Here is a 16217-nt window from a genome sequence, read left to right as displayed (position 1 = left end):
ATCACCTGCACACATATGTACATGATCATTTGCGTACATATGTCCCTGATCACACAAACCAATTATTATACACTTAACGGAATTTTTTTTTACCAAAAACATGTAGCAGAATACATTTTGGCTTAAATTTATGACAAAATTAGATTTTATTGGATTTCTTTTCAAATAGAAAAAAGAAAATATAGTTTTTTTTTCCAAATTTCCGCTTTTTTTGCGCTTATATCGCAAAAAAAAAAAAAAAAACGGAGTCGTGAATAAATAACACCAAAATAAAGCTCTATTTGTGTGAACAAAATGATAACAATTTCATTTGGGTACAGTGTAGCATGACCGCGCAATTGTCACTGAAAGCGCTAGAGCGATGAAAGCTGAAAATTGGGCTGGGAAGGAAGGGGGTGAAAGTGCCCAGTATTGTAGTGGTTAAGTACCCTTTCCCGGACTACGCAGTGAGATAAACGCGCCCACTGATTGGCTCTGAGATAAAGATTGGTACCCAATGCGTCCAACCAGACTGCGTTCTAAAGCCTCCCACAGGTGTACAACCCCCACCTATGACCAGGCAGAACTTCTATACAGCCCAGCCAAACTGATGCCAAAGTACAATTTAACACAATTAACCCCAAAACTCACTACAGTTTTGAGCAAAAACTAAATTTAAACACATAGAGTGTACTCGTTAGGAGTATCGGCGCTACATATGAATTTTAGGTACAAATGTTTGTTCGAAACGCTACTAGTCTAGTGTATACGGGCAGCTTAAAGAAAAACTTTATCTTTAGTGGAGTTGACCTCTAATGAATTTGCTCACCCCCCCTTAGTGCAGCCTACTTAGTAGCATACTTAACTTCAGCCCCAATTCAGAGATGTTCATTGTTCAGCCCTGCCCCATGTTGGCACAATAAGAGACCCTCCTGGCAGCTTTTCTTCTATTCATGCAGCCACATCCCCATCCACCACAGACCCCTGCAGGCTTCCATAAGAATGGATTATCCATAGAAATGAATGGAGCCTTGATGCACATGCGCAATTAGAAGAGCTGGATGGAAGTTTTCTTTGCAAAGGCTGTGCAACACCAATCAGGCCTGACCAACAGGCATCACTGGATTCAGGAGCAAGGAAAAAAGATCACACTGTGAGCTGTGGTGCATTGTGTTAAAAACTTGTTGCAGGTCCTAATTTTGCTGTGTTCTGGTGCATTGACAACCCATAGAAGAGGGCTGCCTTAACAAAATGCACATTAATGCATGCCACCACTCACATATGTGTGCTCTAATGCGATTTTAAGGTGTTAATGAGCCATAAGTGATTATAATTCTGCAATGTTAGCTGAATATGTGCTATTAACAGTCAATTATAATTTACATGGTTTTTCCATCTGACATAGAAATAAAACTGTGAGAAATATCTAGACTCCCATAGTTCACTTATTAAATAATAGGAGTAATATGCCTGGATGCATATTGGCTAGAAGATCAGTATGACCTTTAGGCATCATTTATGTGGGTGCTGTGGCCCATAAGGCATGAATGACAGGGGTCTCCATGACAGGGGTCTCCATGACAGGGGTCTCCATGACAGGGGTCTCCATGACAGGGGTCTCCATGACAGGGGTCTCCATGACAGGGGTCTCCAAATCTTTCAGTTTTATAAATGAATGAATACAATTTAAATGAATAAATAGGTTTTACGCAGAGTTTTTCTGAATCATGACATGAGAAAGACCTTCAGTAATATGAAGCAAAAAAATTCCAAATAAACTTGAGCCCAGCAGAGTCACCCCTTACATCAGTGTCCATAAAAGACCATCCTTTACATCAAAGTCCACCCTTACTTCCGAGTGCCCATCAGAGTCCACCCTTATATCAGAATGTCCATCAAAGTCTACCTCTTACATCAGTGTCCACATGAAAGTCAACCTGTCATGAATCTACAGTAACGTTTGTCTATCAGCTTACCTCTCCATGTGCTCAGCTTAGGGACCAGCCGCTTTCACCTAGCTGCTTAAGTAATCTCTCCTCAAAGCATGGCTCCACCCCAGGCCCTATCAGGTAACACTATATTACATAGTTACATAGTAGATGAGGTCCATCAAGTCCAACCTATGTGTGTGATTATATGTCAGTATTATATTGTATATCCCTGCATGTTGCGGTCGTTCTGGTGCTTATCTAATAGTTTCTTGAAACGATTGATGCCCCCCCCCCCCAGCGCTGAGACCACCGCCTGTGGAAGGTAATTCCACATCCTTTCCTCTTTTCCAGTAAAGAACCCTCTACATAGTTTAAGGTTAAACCTCTTTTCTTCTAATTTTAATGAGTGGGCACAAATCTTGTTAAACTCCCTTCCTCAAAAAAAGTTGTATCCCTATTGTGGGGTCACCAGTACGGTATTTGTATAATGAAATCATAGCCCATCTCAAGCGTCTCTTCTCCAGAGAGAATAAATTCAGAGCTCACAACCTTTCCTCTTAACTAATATCCTCCAGACCCTTTATCAGCTTTGTTGCCCTTCTTTGTACTCGCTCCATTTCCAGTACATCCTCCCTGAGGACTGGTGCCCAGAACTGGACGGCATATTCCAGGTGGAGTCTTGTAGAGCGGGAGAATTATCGTTTTATCTCTGGAGTTGATCCCCTTTTAATGCATGCCAATATTCTGTTTGCTTTGTTAGCAGCACCTTGGCATAGCATGCCATTGCTGAGCCTATCATCTACTAGGACCCCCAGTTCCTTTTCCATCCTAGATTCCCCCAGAGGTTCTCCCCCCAGTGTATAGACTGCATTCATATTTTTGCCACCCAAATGCATTATTTTACATTTTTCAACATTGAACCCCATTTACTATGTGGTTGCCCAACCCATTAGTTTGTTCTTATTTTGTACAGTAAACGTTTATGGAGAACTGTGTCAAATGCTTTTGCAAAATCCAGATACGCCACGTCTATGGGCCTTCCTTTATCTAGATGGCAACTCACCACCTCATAGAAGGTTAATAGATTGGTTCGGCAAGAACAATTCTTCTTGAATCCATGCTGATTACTGCTAATGATATCGTTCTCATTACCAAAATCTTGTATATAGTCCCATATCATCCCATATATATTAACCTATGCACTGCAAGCCAGCCCTGCTGATTAATATTGTGTGTTTGGCTTCTGTGTGCTCCTTGCTGTGTGTTCTGCATGTGATTCTAGTTACCAATCTTGGCTTGTTCACAATGGGGCCCTATTCCTCCCACTGACAACAGCTATAGGGCACTACTCCTTACACTGATACCAATGATGAGCCATTATTCCTACCACTGATACCAACAATATGGCACTATTCCTCCCACTGACACCAACTATGGGGCACTATTTCCTTCCCTGATAGGAACAATGGGGCACTGTTCTTTCCGCTGGCACTAACAATAGGGCACCATTCCTCCCACTGTCATCAATGATGGGACAGTATTCCTCCCACTGATACCAGAAATGAGCAGCTGCGGCCTGTCCATAAGGGGCGCCACCCCCCCTAATCTCCATGCGTCGGCCCCTAATCTCCATGCGGGGCACCGGGAGTGGAGTTTTTCTTAATTTTAACACATGATTAGAGCCTGAGGCTTTAATTGGCTTCAAAAAGGGTGGGCTCGGGGGTGCAGAACACTACGCCCTGAGCCCAGCCACTTGTGACATTAGCGAAACAACATTTTCTATTGTCTTGCTGCTTCTCCTCCCAGCCAATCAGGGCAAGAAGCAGGTCCTAAGACCGGATTGGCCAGGAGGAGAAGCGACTGGATTTGCCGGGAGGAGAAACAGGGGAAGCCCGCCATGACCCGGATGGGGTAAGTGCGGACGGACGGGCGGGGGGGTTTTGTTTGCTGAGACCCACCCCCTCCCCCCCAAAAAAAATGTTTCCACTGCTGCCACTGGAAATGAGGCATAGTTCTTCCTACTGATATAAATGATGGAGCACTATTGATGGTGAAAAACTTATCCTCTCTGGACTTGGATACTCAAACAGGAATGATGTTATTTGCTAGGATGATGGCTAAAAAATACACTTGTAATTATGCAAGATAATATCCAGATGATGCATCCAAGAACAAAAAATGTATTTGCGTATAATAAAATAAAAAAGTAGATAAAATAATTTGTCCAATTGAAAACAGGTAAAAAATCCCATCAGATCACTTGTCCTGGAGATGTTTCTCGAATAAAAAGATATTTTGTAAATCATCCTGGTGACATTTCTCTTTTAAAGAAGATTCTGTATGAATAATCTTTTACATTTGACTCACCTCTTTTTCTTTTTTGTGCCATTTAATGTCAAACCATCACCCTAACAAAGATATAACAAAGAAAAAAGAGGACTGAACGGAACGTTCCAAACTTTCACTAAAGAAACTCTGGGCATGATGCAAAAGGCTGTATGGAAGGTCACTTTATCAATGTATTAAGAAGAGAAAAACTTTTTGTTGAATCATTTTCCAATTTTCTGCATACTGTAGAACAAGAAAGTCAACCTCAGATGAAACCAAAAGAAGCTTTAAGTTGGTCATAGATGTTTCAATCTGTAAAATCTCCTTAAAGCAGTATTAAACCCAAAAATAAAAATACACTATATTGTCTAAAGTATTAGGACACCTGCCTTTACACACACACAAACTTTAAGGACATCCCAGTCTTAGTCCGTAGAGTTCAATATTGAGTTGGCCCTCCCTTTACAGCTATAACAGCTTCAAATCTTTTGGGAAGGCTGTCCATAACGTTTAGGAGTCTGTCTATGGGAATGTTTGACCATTCTTTCAGAAGTGTATTTGTGGCTCAGGCACTGATGTTGGACAAGAAGGCCTAGCTCACAGTCTCCGCTCTAATTCATCCCAAAGGTACTCTATTGGGTTGAGGTCAGGCCAGTCAAGGTCCTCCATCCCAAACTCTCTCACCCATGTCTTTATGGACCTTGCTTTGTGCACAAGTTAAAATCATTTTTTCTTTGCTAGAAAATTACTTTGAACCCCCAAACATTATATATATATATATATATATATATATATATATATATATATATATATATTATTTTTTGAACACCCTAGAGAATAAAATGGTGGTCATTGCAATACTTTCTGTCACACCATATTTGCGCAGCGGTCTTACATGCGCACTTTTTTTGGAAAAAATACACTTTTTTGAATTAAAAAATAAGACAACAGTAAAGTTAGCCCAATTTATTTTTACACTGTGAAAGATAATGTTACACTGAGTAAATTGATACCCAACACGTCATGCTTCAAAATTGCACTCGCTCGTGGAATGGCGACAAACTTTTACCCTTAAAAATCTACAGAGGCGATGTTTAAAAATTTCTACAGGTTACCAGTTTTGAGTTACAGAGGAGATCTAGAATTATTGCTCATGCTCTAACGATTGCGGCGATACCTCACATGTGTGGTTTGAACACCGTTTTCTTATGTGGGCACTACTCATGTATGCGTTTGCTTCTACGTGCAAGCTCGTCAGGATGGGGCACTTTAAAAATGATTATTATTTTTATTTTTTGGATCACTTTTATTCCTATTACAAGGAATGTAAACATCCCTTGTAATAGAAAAAAAGCATGGCATAACCTCTTAAAGCAGAGTTCCACCCAAAAGTGGAACTTCCGCTCATGGTACTCCTTCACTCCTCAGGTGCCACATTTGGCACCTTTCGGGGGGGGGGGGGGCTTGGATAGGATACCTGTCTTTCACAGGTATCCTGTTCCCACTTCCGGGAGCCTCAGCCACGGGTATTAACGCCACTGCTAAGTCCGTTCGAAAGTCAGTTCGTTTTGAACGTGATGACGTAAACGGGACTAAGCAAACAAGTTCAATAGCCAGTAGCCAATGGGCTTCCCTTGCATCGTATTTGGTCCGTTAGACCAGCACACAGATGAACGTTTTTCCCGATTTTTAGTCCGTCGGATAGATTTGAAACCTGTTTTATTTCTAGGTCTGTCAGTTTTTTTTTTTTTAAAAACGATCGGACTAGCCCACACACGATCGGATTGTCCGACGGACTAATCCCTTCGGACCTAGTCTGCTGGAAAGTCCGGTCGTATGTACATGGCATAAGTGTCCGATTATTAAAAGTCAGCAGCTGCAGTATGTGTAGCTGCTGGCTTTTCATTTTTGCAGCCGTGGGCGGACCTCCGCTTTAATTATGAGATCGGGGTTCAAAAAGGTCTCATATTTACACTAAAATGCAATAAAAAAAATGTCAATTTCACTTGAAAAAAATTAATAAATACATTTCTCCTTTAAGAGCTATGGGCAGAAGTGACGTTTGACGTCGCTTCCGCCCTCCCATGCTATGGAGCCGAGTGGGGGCCATCTTCCCCTCAGTTGACAGCCAGCCAAGCATGGGAGAGAATGCGATCATCTCTGCCACTACCGGCGGGTCCAGTGGCGGAGATGACCGGGAAGCGGGAGGAAGGCGGTGGGCACCTCTCCCGCCACCAATAAAAGTGATTTAGCGGTGAATCCACCACGGAGACTACTTTTATCCTAAAGAGAAATGCACACCGTTCCGGAAAATACCGAGGTTATGGCAGCTAGCTGCTGCCATATCCCTGGTATTTAGCGTCAAAGTACCAACGTACAGGTACGGCTATTTGCATGAAGTGGTTAAAATCTGCCCAACAACAAATTTGTCAAAATGAGGCAAAATCACTGTACAATTGCGGTTAAAAAAAAACCTGCAAAAGGCACAGCAAAAAGCACTGCAGAAAAACTCAAAAGCAAACTGCATAACTGTGAATGGACCCTAAAACTAGAGTGTGAATCCAGCCTAGGGAAATAACTATTAAGATGATTTGTTTGTCCTTAGGCCCCTTTCACACTGAGTATTGGGGAGTACCTGAGTATTGCGAAATACCTGTGTATTGTGAGGGTTGGGAGTACCTGTGTATTGTGAGGGTTGGGAGTACCTGTGTATTGTGAGTACCTGAGTGTTGTGTGTAGCTGAGCAGCGTGTGTGGATTGTTAGTACCTGTGCATTGTGTGTACCTGTGTATTGTGAGTGCACGTGATCTGTGAGTGCATATGGACTGCGAATACCTGTGTATTGTCTTGTTGAGTATTAGTGTCATGATTTCCAAGGTAGTATTCTCACGAATACTACCAGTACATCGAGCCACACCAGAAGGACCAAAGGAGAGTAGGGAAGTAAACAAGTGGCTGAAGAGCTTGTGTAGTAAGGAGGGGTTTGGGTTCCTGGAGGACTGGGCCGACTTCCCAGTCGATAACCAGTACTATAGAAGGGATGGATTGCACCTAAATGAGGAGGGTGCAGATCAGCTGGGAGTAAAGATGGCCAAAAAGTTAGAGGGGTTTTAAACTAGGTGACGGGGGGGCGGGCCCAGGGGTAGAGATAGTCAGTCAGAACATTCCAGAGGGTAGTAGTGGGGGCATTAGTGGTACGTTGACTAAAGCACATAAACCCAAGGTAGGTATAGTAAAAAGTCCTAGTTGCAATCTCAGAACACCCAATAAGAGGATAGTATGCAACCAGTTTAAACTATGTGGCATGTTCTCCAATGCCAGGAGTAGGGATGAGCCGAACACCCCCCGGTTCGGTTCGCACCAGAACTTTCGAACGGACCCCAAATTCAAACGAACTTTAGAACCCCATTGAAGTCTATGGGACTCGAACGTTCGAAATGAAAAGTGCTCATTTTAACGGCTAATATGCAAGATACTGTCCTAAAAAGGGTTTGGGGACCTGGCTCCTGCCCCAGGGGACATGGGTCAATGCCTAAAATGTTTTTAAAAATGGCCGTTTTGGCGGGAGCACTGATTTTAATGACGATTAAAGTGAAAAAAAAAAGTGAAATATTCCTTTAAATATGGTGCCTGGGGGGTGTCTGTAGTATGCCTGTGAAGTGCCACGTGTTTCCCGTGTTTAGAACAGTCCCTGCACAAAATGACATTAAACGGAAATAACACCATTTAAAACTGCTTGCGGTTTTAATGTTATATCTGGTTCCTGCAATATGGTTGAAAATCATTCAGAAAAATGGCATGGGTAGCCCTCCCTGCCCATTACCAGCCTATTTGGGTCTTGTACGCATATTAAGGGGAACCCCGTACCCATATTAAAAAAAGGAAATGCGTGTGGCCCCCAGGCCCTATATACTTAGAACAGCAGTATACAGGCGGTGCAAACAAGACAGGGACTGTGTAGGTTTGTTGTGTTAAGTTGAATCTGTTTGTAATTTTCAACTGGTACATTTTTAAAGTGTAGCTCCAGTCAAAAAAACTATTTTTAAGCTTTTTGGAAAACATAGGGAAGGGTTATCACCCCTGCATAATTTGTTTTGTCGTCCATCTTTTTTCATCTCACTTGCTGTTGTCTCCTTCCGTTTGCAAGTAGGAGATGTTTGTAAATTGGATGTTTGAAAGTAGGGGCCTGCCCTATATGCTCTGCAGAAATGGCGGAACAAGGTGTTGGTTTTGCCACAACATTGTAAGCCCTCAAAGTGACTCTTGGTGGGCGCTGGAGCGCCCTGCTGTGAACGATTATATCAAGAATTGTAATTACATGCCATTGTAGAACAGTGGTAGAAAAATTGACCTTTGGTGGTTGTGGTGCTGGTGCCACAACACTATAAGTCCTCACCGTTACTCTGGGTGGGCACAGGAAGGGGCCCTCCTGTGAAATATTATATCAAGAATTGCAATTACATGTCCCTGTTAAACAGGGGCAGAAAAATTGGGCCTTAGGCACTGGTGCTGGTGCCACCACACTGCAACCTCTGCCATATACTCTAGTTTTATTGCAGGAATTAGCCCTGCTGCAAAGCATTGCATCAAAAATTGTAATTAAACGCTCCTGTTAAACAGGGGCAGAAAAATTGGGCCTTAGGCACTGGTGCTGGTGCCACCACACTGCAACCTCTGCCATATACTCTAGTTTTATTGCAGGAATTAGCCCTGCTGCAAAGCATTGCATCAAAAATTGTAATTAAACGCCCCTGTTAAACAGGGGCAGAAAAATTGGGCCTTAGGCACTGGTGCTGGTGCCACCACACTGCAACCTCTGCCATATACTCTAGTTTTTTTGCTGGAATTTGCCCTGCTGCAAAGCATTGCATCAAAAATTTTAATTAAACGCCCCTGTTAAACAGGGGCAGAAAAATTGGGCCTTAGGCACTGGTGCTGGTGCCACCACACTGCAACCTCTCCCATATACTCTTGTTTGATTGCAGGAATTAGCCCTGCTGCAAAGCATTGCATCAAAAATTGTACTTAAACGCCCCTGTTAAACAGGGGCAGAAAAATTGGGCTGATGGCATCAACCAGAACCAGAAATGTTCTTCCAACATATCAGCGGTGGAGGAAGAGGATAGACAATCAACATAACAGGACAGTCACTCAGCATAGGCAGTCTTGAAGGGATGTGATATTTAAAAAAAAAATTATTCTGTTACATCAGCTTCAGGTGCTTGGTAGCTGTGGGTGATCCAAGACTGATTCATCTTGATGAAGGTCAGTCGATCAACTGATTCGGTGGACAGGCGCACCCTGTGATCGGTAACAAAGCCACCAGCAACACTGAAGGTGCGTTCCGAAAGAACGCTGGATGCAGGACAGGCCAGTAGCTCAATTGCATACTGTGCAAGCTCTGGCCAGTGATCCATCCTCAAGACCCAGTAAGCCAGAGGATTTTCGGTGGGAAAGGTGTCCAAGTCTGACCTTGCCCCTATTTATTCCTGCACCATGTAAATCAGACGCTGGCGATGGGTGCTGGAACCGATCATACCTTGGGGCTGCGGACTAAAAAATTGTCTGAAAGCATCAGACGGCCACCTTCTCCACCGCTCCTTCTGACCGATGCCTCAGCAACACGTTGTCCAGGACCAGGAGTTTGTAAGCTCCCAGTCTCTGGGAACGCGTTGCACAGACCTTTCTGCAAGGCCTCCCGGAAATGTCTCATCCTCTGCTCCCTCTGCGATGGCAAGATAAGGTCGGCAACCTTACCCTTGTACCGTGGATCAAGGAGAGTGGCCAGCCAGTAATGGTCCCTCTCCTTGATCCGAAGAATACGAGGATCCTTCCGCAGGCTTTGCAGGATCAGGGAGGACATGCAGCGTAGGTTAGCTGAGGCATTCGGTCCGGAGTCCTCTGGGTCACTAAGGACAACATGATCCGCAGCTACCTCCTCCCAGCCACGTACAAGTCCACGTGTTTCTTGGGACTGTAAATCATTCCTACAAGACTGCTGCTGCTGATGCTGAGTGCCAGCCTCCACCTCCATGCTGACACAATCATCCTCCTCCTCCTCTTCCTCCTCCTCATCCTCTTCCTGTGTGATGGGTGGCACAGCAGGAACACTGTCTGGATAAAGGGGGCCTTGAGAGGCAAGGAAGTCCTCCTCTTCCTGCCTCTGTTCTGCCTTAAGTGCCCTGTCCATTATTCCACGCAGCGTATGCTCCAAGAGGTGGACAAGAGGTACAGTGTCACTGATGCATGCACTGTCACTGCTCACCATCCTTGTGGCCTCCTCAAACGGTGACAGGACAGTGCATGCATCCCTGATCATGCCCCACTGGCGTGGTGAGAAAAAACCAAGCTCCCCTGACCCTGTCCTGGTGCCGTAGTCGCACAGGTACTCATTGATGGCCCTCTGCTGCGTGTGCTGCCGCTGCAGCATGGCCAATGTTGAGTTCCATCTGGTGGGCATGTCACATATAAGGCGGTTCTTGGGCAGGTTCAACTCCTTTTGGAGCTCAGCCAGCCGAGCACAGGCATTAAATGATCGGCGGAAATGCACACAGACTTTCCTGGCCTGCTTCAGGACATCCTGTAAGCCGGGGTACCTGCCCAAGAACCGCTGCACCACCAGGTTAAGGACGTGAGCTACACAGGGCACATGGGTCAGTTGTCCCTGTCGGAGGGCGGAGAGGAGGTTGGTGCCATTGTCGCAAACCACCATTCCTGGCTTAAGCTGGCGTGGCGTCAACCACCTCTCGGCCTGCCCCTGCAGGGCTGACAAAACATCCACCCCAGTGTGGCTCCTGTCCCCCAAACAAACCAGCGCAAGCACGGCATGGCATCGTTTTGCCTGCGTACTTGCGTAGCCCCTGGAACGCCTACGGAGCACCACTGGTTCTGAGGACAGAGCACTGGAAGAGGCCATGGAGGAAGAAGAAGAGGAGGGGGTGGAGGAGAGAGGTGTGTCACAACCAATAGTAGCATTTTGGAGGCGTGGTGGCGGAACAACCTCCAACACTACTGCACCTTGTCCTGCATCCTTCCCAGCTGCCAGAAGAGTGACCCAATGGGCCGTGAAAGACAGGTAACGTCCCTGTCCATGCCTGCCGGACCATGAGTCAGCGGTAATATGCACCTTACCGCTGACCGCTCTGTCCAGCGAGGCAAGGACATTGCCTTCCACATGCCGGTAGAGAGCCGGAATCGCCTTCCGTGGCGTTTGGGGACCTGCCACTGAGGAACCGCACATTGTACAAACTCACGGAAGGGGGCCGAGTCTACCAACTGAAAAGGCAGCAGTTGAAGTGCTAGCAATTTAGCCAAGCTAGCATTCAACCGCTGGGCATGTGGATGGCTGGGAGTGAACTTCTTTCGCTGGTCCAGCAGCTGGGGCAGGGACATTTGCCTGCTATAATCGGACGTGGGTGTACCGCTAGCAGAGTTCCCGGAAGCACTTGGCTGTGACACACCGAATTCTACACCTTCATTCCTCTCAGAGCAGGTTTCAGAGAGGACTGAAGGTCTAGTGGGGTTGGAGATGCCAGCTGATGAGGAGCAAGGAGAGGTCCGCTTTGTTCTTTGGTGTGGGTCTTTGAGGTACACTTGCCAACGAGCTGCATGGCAGGTCAACATATGTCTGGTCAAGCATGTGGTGCCCAAGCGGCTGATGTTTTGGCCACGTGAGATACACTTGAGACATATGTTGCAAATAGCAGCGGTGCGATCTGATGCACTCGTCTCAAAAAAGGCCCGCACCAAAGAACTTTTAGAATAACGCGCAGAGGCAGCGCTCTGCACAGGCGGAGCTCTGCGGTGTGATTCAGTCGGTGTGCTGCCCCTAAGCTGGCCCCCGGAGGGCATCCTGCCTCGTTGGACATGTGCCTCCTCCTCCTCCTCCTCCTCTCTCCTTCCAGGCACCCACGTGGAGTCAGTGCCCTCATCATCCCCTCCCTCTTCATCGCTGTAGCAAACCTGGCAGTATGCTGCAGCTTGTGGAACATGACTGCCAGATTGCTGTCCTTCTTGAGCATCCCCTCTCTCTGAGCTCACGCTACTGCCTTCCTCTAGCTGAGTGTCATCATCAGAGCCCACAAAACACTGGGCATCCTCCTGGAGCATGTACCCAACACTGTGCTCAAAGAGTTCAGGAGACTCCTCAGGAGGACGTGGTGGGTCTAGGGAAGGAGTCACTGATGATGACATTGAGAGGAGGGAAGACGATGCGTTGGCAGCTGCTTTGCTAGTACCCTGAGACTGGGTGAGAGAGGATGAGGAGGATGAAGAGGGCTTGGTCATCCACTCTACCAAGTCGTTGGCATGTTGCGGTTCAACATGTCCAGCTCCCGAAAAGAAGGACAAGCGTGTCCCATGGCCACGTGCTGATGACAATGCACCACGTCCACGACCAGCACTGTTGTCTCTAGACACAGAGCCTGCTTGCCCTCTTTTATCGGCTCGCGCCTGTCTGCCTCTCCTTGCTGGCCTTCCAGACATGGTAATGGCCGAAGGGAGTTGGGTAAAAAAGCAGTTGGGTAGTGTATATTGTGCTAGAGGCACACAACACCCACTAACTCCTGCAGATGCCTTTATTATAGAACACCAGAGATGAAGGGGTATATACAGATGTATACTGTGCTGTGCTGGAGGCACACATAACTTCCAATAACTCCTGCAGATGGCAAGTGGGCTCAAATAGAGAACAGCTATGTAGGTGGATATAGCGGTATGTACTGGGTACAGAGCACGCAGACAGCACGCACTATCTCCTAACACTACTGACTGCAAGCTCTATTATAAAAGATAGATCACTATATAGGTGAGGTGAATATAGCGGTGTATACTGCGGTCAGGGCACGCAGACAACCACTACACAACAGCAAGATCGAAAATCGTCCGAAAACGATCGGTGTGTACTGTGTTGAAGGTACACAGAACACCCACTAACTCCTGCAGATGCCTTTATTATAGAACACCAGAGATAAAGGGGTATATACAGATGTATACTGTGCTGTGCTGGAGGCACACACAACTTCCAATAACTCCTGCAGATGGCAAGTGGGCTCAAATAGAGAACAGCTATGTAGGTGGATATAGCGGTATGTACTGGGTACAGAGCACGCAGACAGCACGCACTATCTCCTAACACTACTGACTGCAAGCTCTATTATAAAAAATAGATCACTAGCTATATAGGTGAGGTGAATATAGCGGTGTATACTGCGGTCAGGGCACGCAGACAATAACCACTACACAACAGCAAGATCGAAAATCGGCCGAAAACGATCGGTGTGTACTGTGTTGAAGGTACACAGAACACCCACTGCTTCAGACGCCAACACACTACACAAGGCCGCGGCGCTGGCGGCCTTATATAGTGTGGGGCGTGCACTACACAGCCTGAGCTATGATTGGCCACAGGCATCCTGCCTGTGGCCAATCATGGCTCTCCTCGCTGCTGGCGCTGCAATTGGCCAAGCATGCGGGGTCACAGTGCATGCTTGGCCAATCATGAGCCAGCAATGCACTGCGCCATCGCAGTGCATTGTGGGCCGTGAGCGCCACACGAATTTGGCGCGAACGGACCAAAATGTTCGGACTTCGCCGAACGGACGAACAGCCAATGTTCGAGTCGAACGTATGTTCGACTCGAACACGAAGCTCATCCCTAGCCAGGAGCATGGCGGACAAGATGGGTGAACTAGAGATACTGTTGTACGAGGAGGATTTGGATTGTGTGGGACTTTCAGAGACCTGGTTCAACAGCTCTCATGATTATCTGGCAACCATTCAAGGGTATACCCTTTATCGCAGGGATAGAGAGGGTAAAAAACGGGGTAGGGGTATGCCTATATGTCAAGAATAATGTACAAGTGAATGTGAGAGATGACATCCCTAAGGGAGCTAGGGAGGAGGTGGATCCCTTATGGGTAGAGCTCCAAAGGGATGAAGCTAAGGGGAAATTATTACTGGGAGTATGCTATAGGTCCCCTAATCTGAGGGAGGAAGGGGAGACAGATCTCCTATCACAAGCAGGATTAGCAGCAAGGATGGGAACTGTTATCATAATGGGGGATTTTAATTATCCAGACATAGACTGGGCGGAGGGAACCACGCATTCGTCTAAGGCTCGCCAGTTCCTAAATGTCTTGCAGGACAATTTCATGGTTCAGATGGTAGACGCACCAACTAGAAATAAAGCGTTACTGGATCTACTGACCACAGATGTGGAAATATGGGGCAATTTAGGAAACAGTGATCACAGGTCAATTGGCTTCAGTATAAATCACACAAATAGGAAACACAAGGGGAATACAAAGACACCGAATTTCAAAAGAGCCAACTTGCCTAAACTACGAACCTTGTTATAAGGCATGAATTGGGATAAAATCTTAGGAACAAAGAACACGGAGGAGAGATGGGTTTGCTTTAAGAGCATATTAAATAAGGGCATTAGCCAATGCATCCCATTGGGTAATACGTTTAAAAGAGCGAACAAAAGTCTTGGATGGCTTAAATCCAATGTAAAAATGCATAAAGGCCTTCAAAGAATACGAGGTTGAGGGATCATCATCAGCATTCAGACTTTATAAAGAATGCAACAAGGAATGTAAGGGTGCAATTAAGATAGAACACGAAAGACACATAGCGGTGGAGAGCAAAAAAAATCCCAAGAAATTCTTTAAGTATGTAAACAGTAAAAAAGGGAGGATGGACCATATTGGGCCCATAAAGAATGAGGAAGGGCATCTGGATACAAAGGATGGGGAGATGGTGAAGGTATTGAATTTATTCTTCTCCGCAGTCTTCACGAGGGAATAGGGGGGCTTCAGTAACCAAAACTGAAGTGTTTATCCTCATGACACATCAAACGAAGCACCTCCATGGCTAACAGCGGACAGAATTAGAAATAGGCTTGGGAAACTTAACTTTAATAAATCACCGGGACCAGATGGCTTGCATCTGAGGGTTCTTAGGGAACTCAGTCAAGTAATTGCCAGACCATTGTTCCTTATTTTTACTGACAGTCTACTGACTGGAATGATACCAGCTGATTGGAGAAAAGCCAATGTAGCACCAATATTTAAAAAAGGGCCAAAATACATCCCTGGGAATTACAGACCAGTTAGCCTAATATCAATAGCATGCAAGCTCTTGGAGGGGTTGATAAGGGCCTATATACAAGATTTTGGTAATAAGAACGGTATCATTAGCAGTAATCAGAATGTATTCAATAAGAATTGTTCTTGCCAAACCAATCTTAACTTTCCACAAGGAGGTGAGCTGCCATCTAGATTAAGGAAGGCCCGTACACGTGATGTATCTGGATTTTGGAAAAGCATTTGACACAGTTCCCCATAAATGTTTACTGTACAAAGTAAGGTCATTTGGCATGGACCATAGGGTGAGAACATGGATTGAAAACTGTCTACAAGGGGCGAGTTCAGAGGGTGGTGATTAATGGGGAGTAGTCGGAATGGTCGGGGGTGGGTAGTGGGGTACCCCAGGATTCAGTGCTGGGACCAATCCTATTTCATTTGTTCATAAACGACTTGGAGGATGGGGTAAACAGTTCAATCACTCAGGGCCAGATTAAGAACATCATGGGCCTGGTGCTGAGGATTTTGGCAGGGTCTTTTATAAACAATAAATAAATAAAAATGCAAACAATTTTTTGTTATAACAAATTAAATTAAAGAGAGGGAGGGAGGATGAGAGAGAGAGAAATGGGATGAAAGAGGTGTGAGGGGAAAGGGAGGGAGGATGAGAGAGAAAGGGGAGGGTGAGAGAAGGAGGATGCACATGAGCATGTTTGGGAATGACATCAATGCAGCCTGGCCGAAGGCACAGAACCCAGAAGGAAGACCGGGTGAAGATGGAAGTGCCGGGCCCCGCCAGATTGATCACAGCGCAGCACTGGAGGGCTCAGTCTGACAATTTGTGATTTCTGACAAAGTGTGCCCTAATGCGCTAATATGCTGGGCATACTTG

The sequence above is a fragment of the Lithobates pipiens genome, unplaced genomic scaffold, assembly GCF_037356315.1.
Source record: "Lithobates pipiens isolate NorthernLeopardFrog02 unplaced genomic scaffold, aLitPip1_a1.2 Scaffold_17, whole genome shotgun sequence".
NCBI lineage: Eukaryota > Metazoa > Chordata > Amphibia > Anura > Ranidae > Lithobates > Lithobates pipiens.
Note: the sequence above shows the minus strand (reverse complement) of the source record.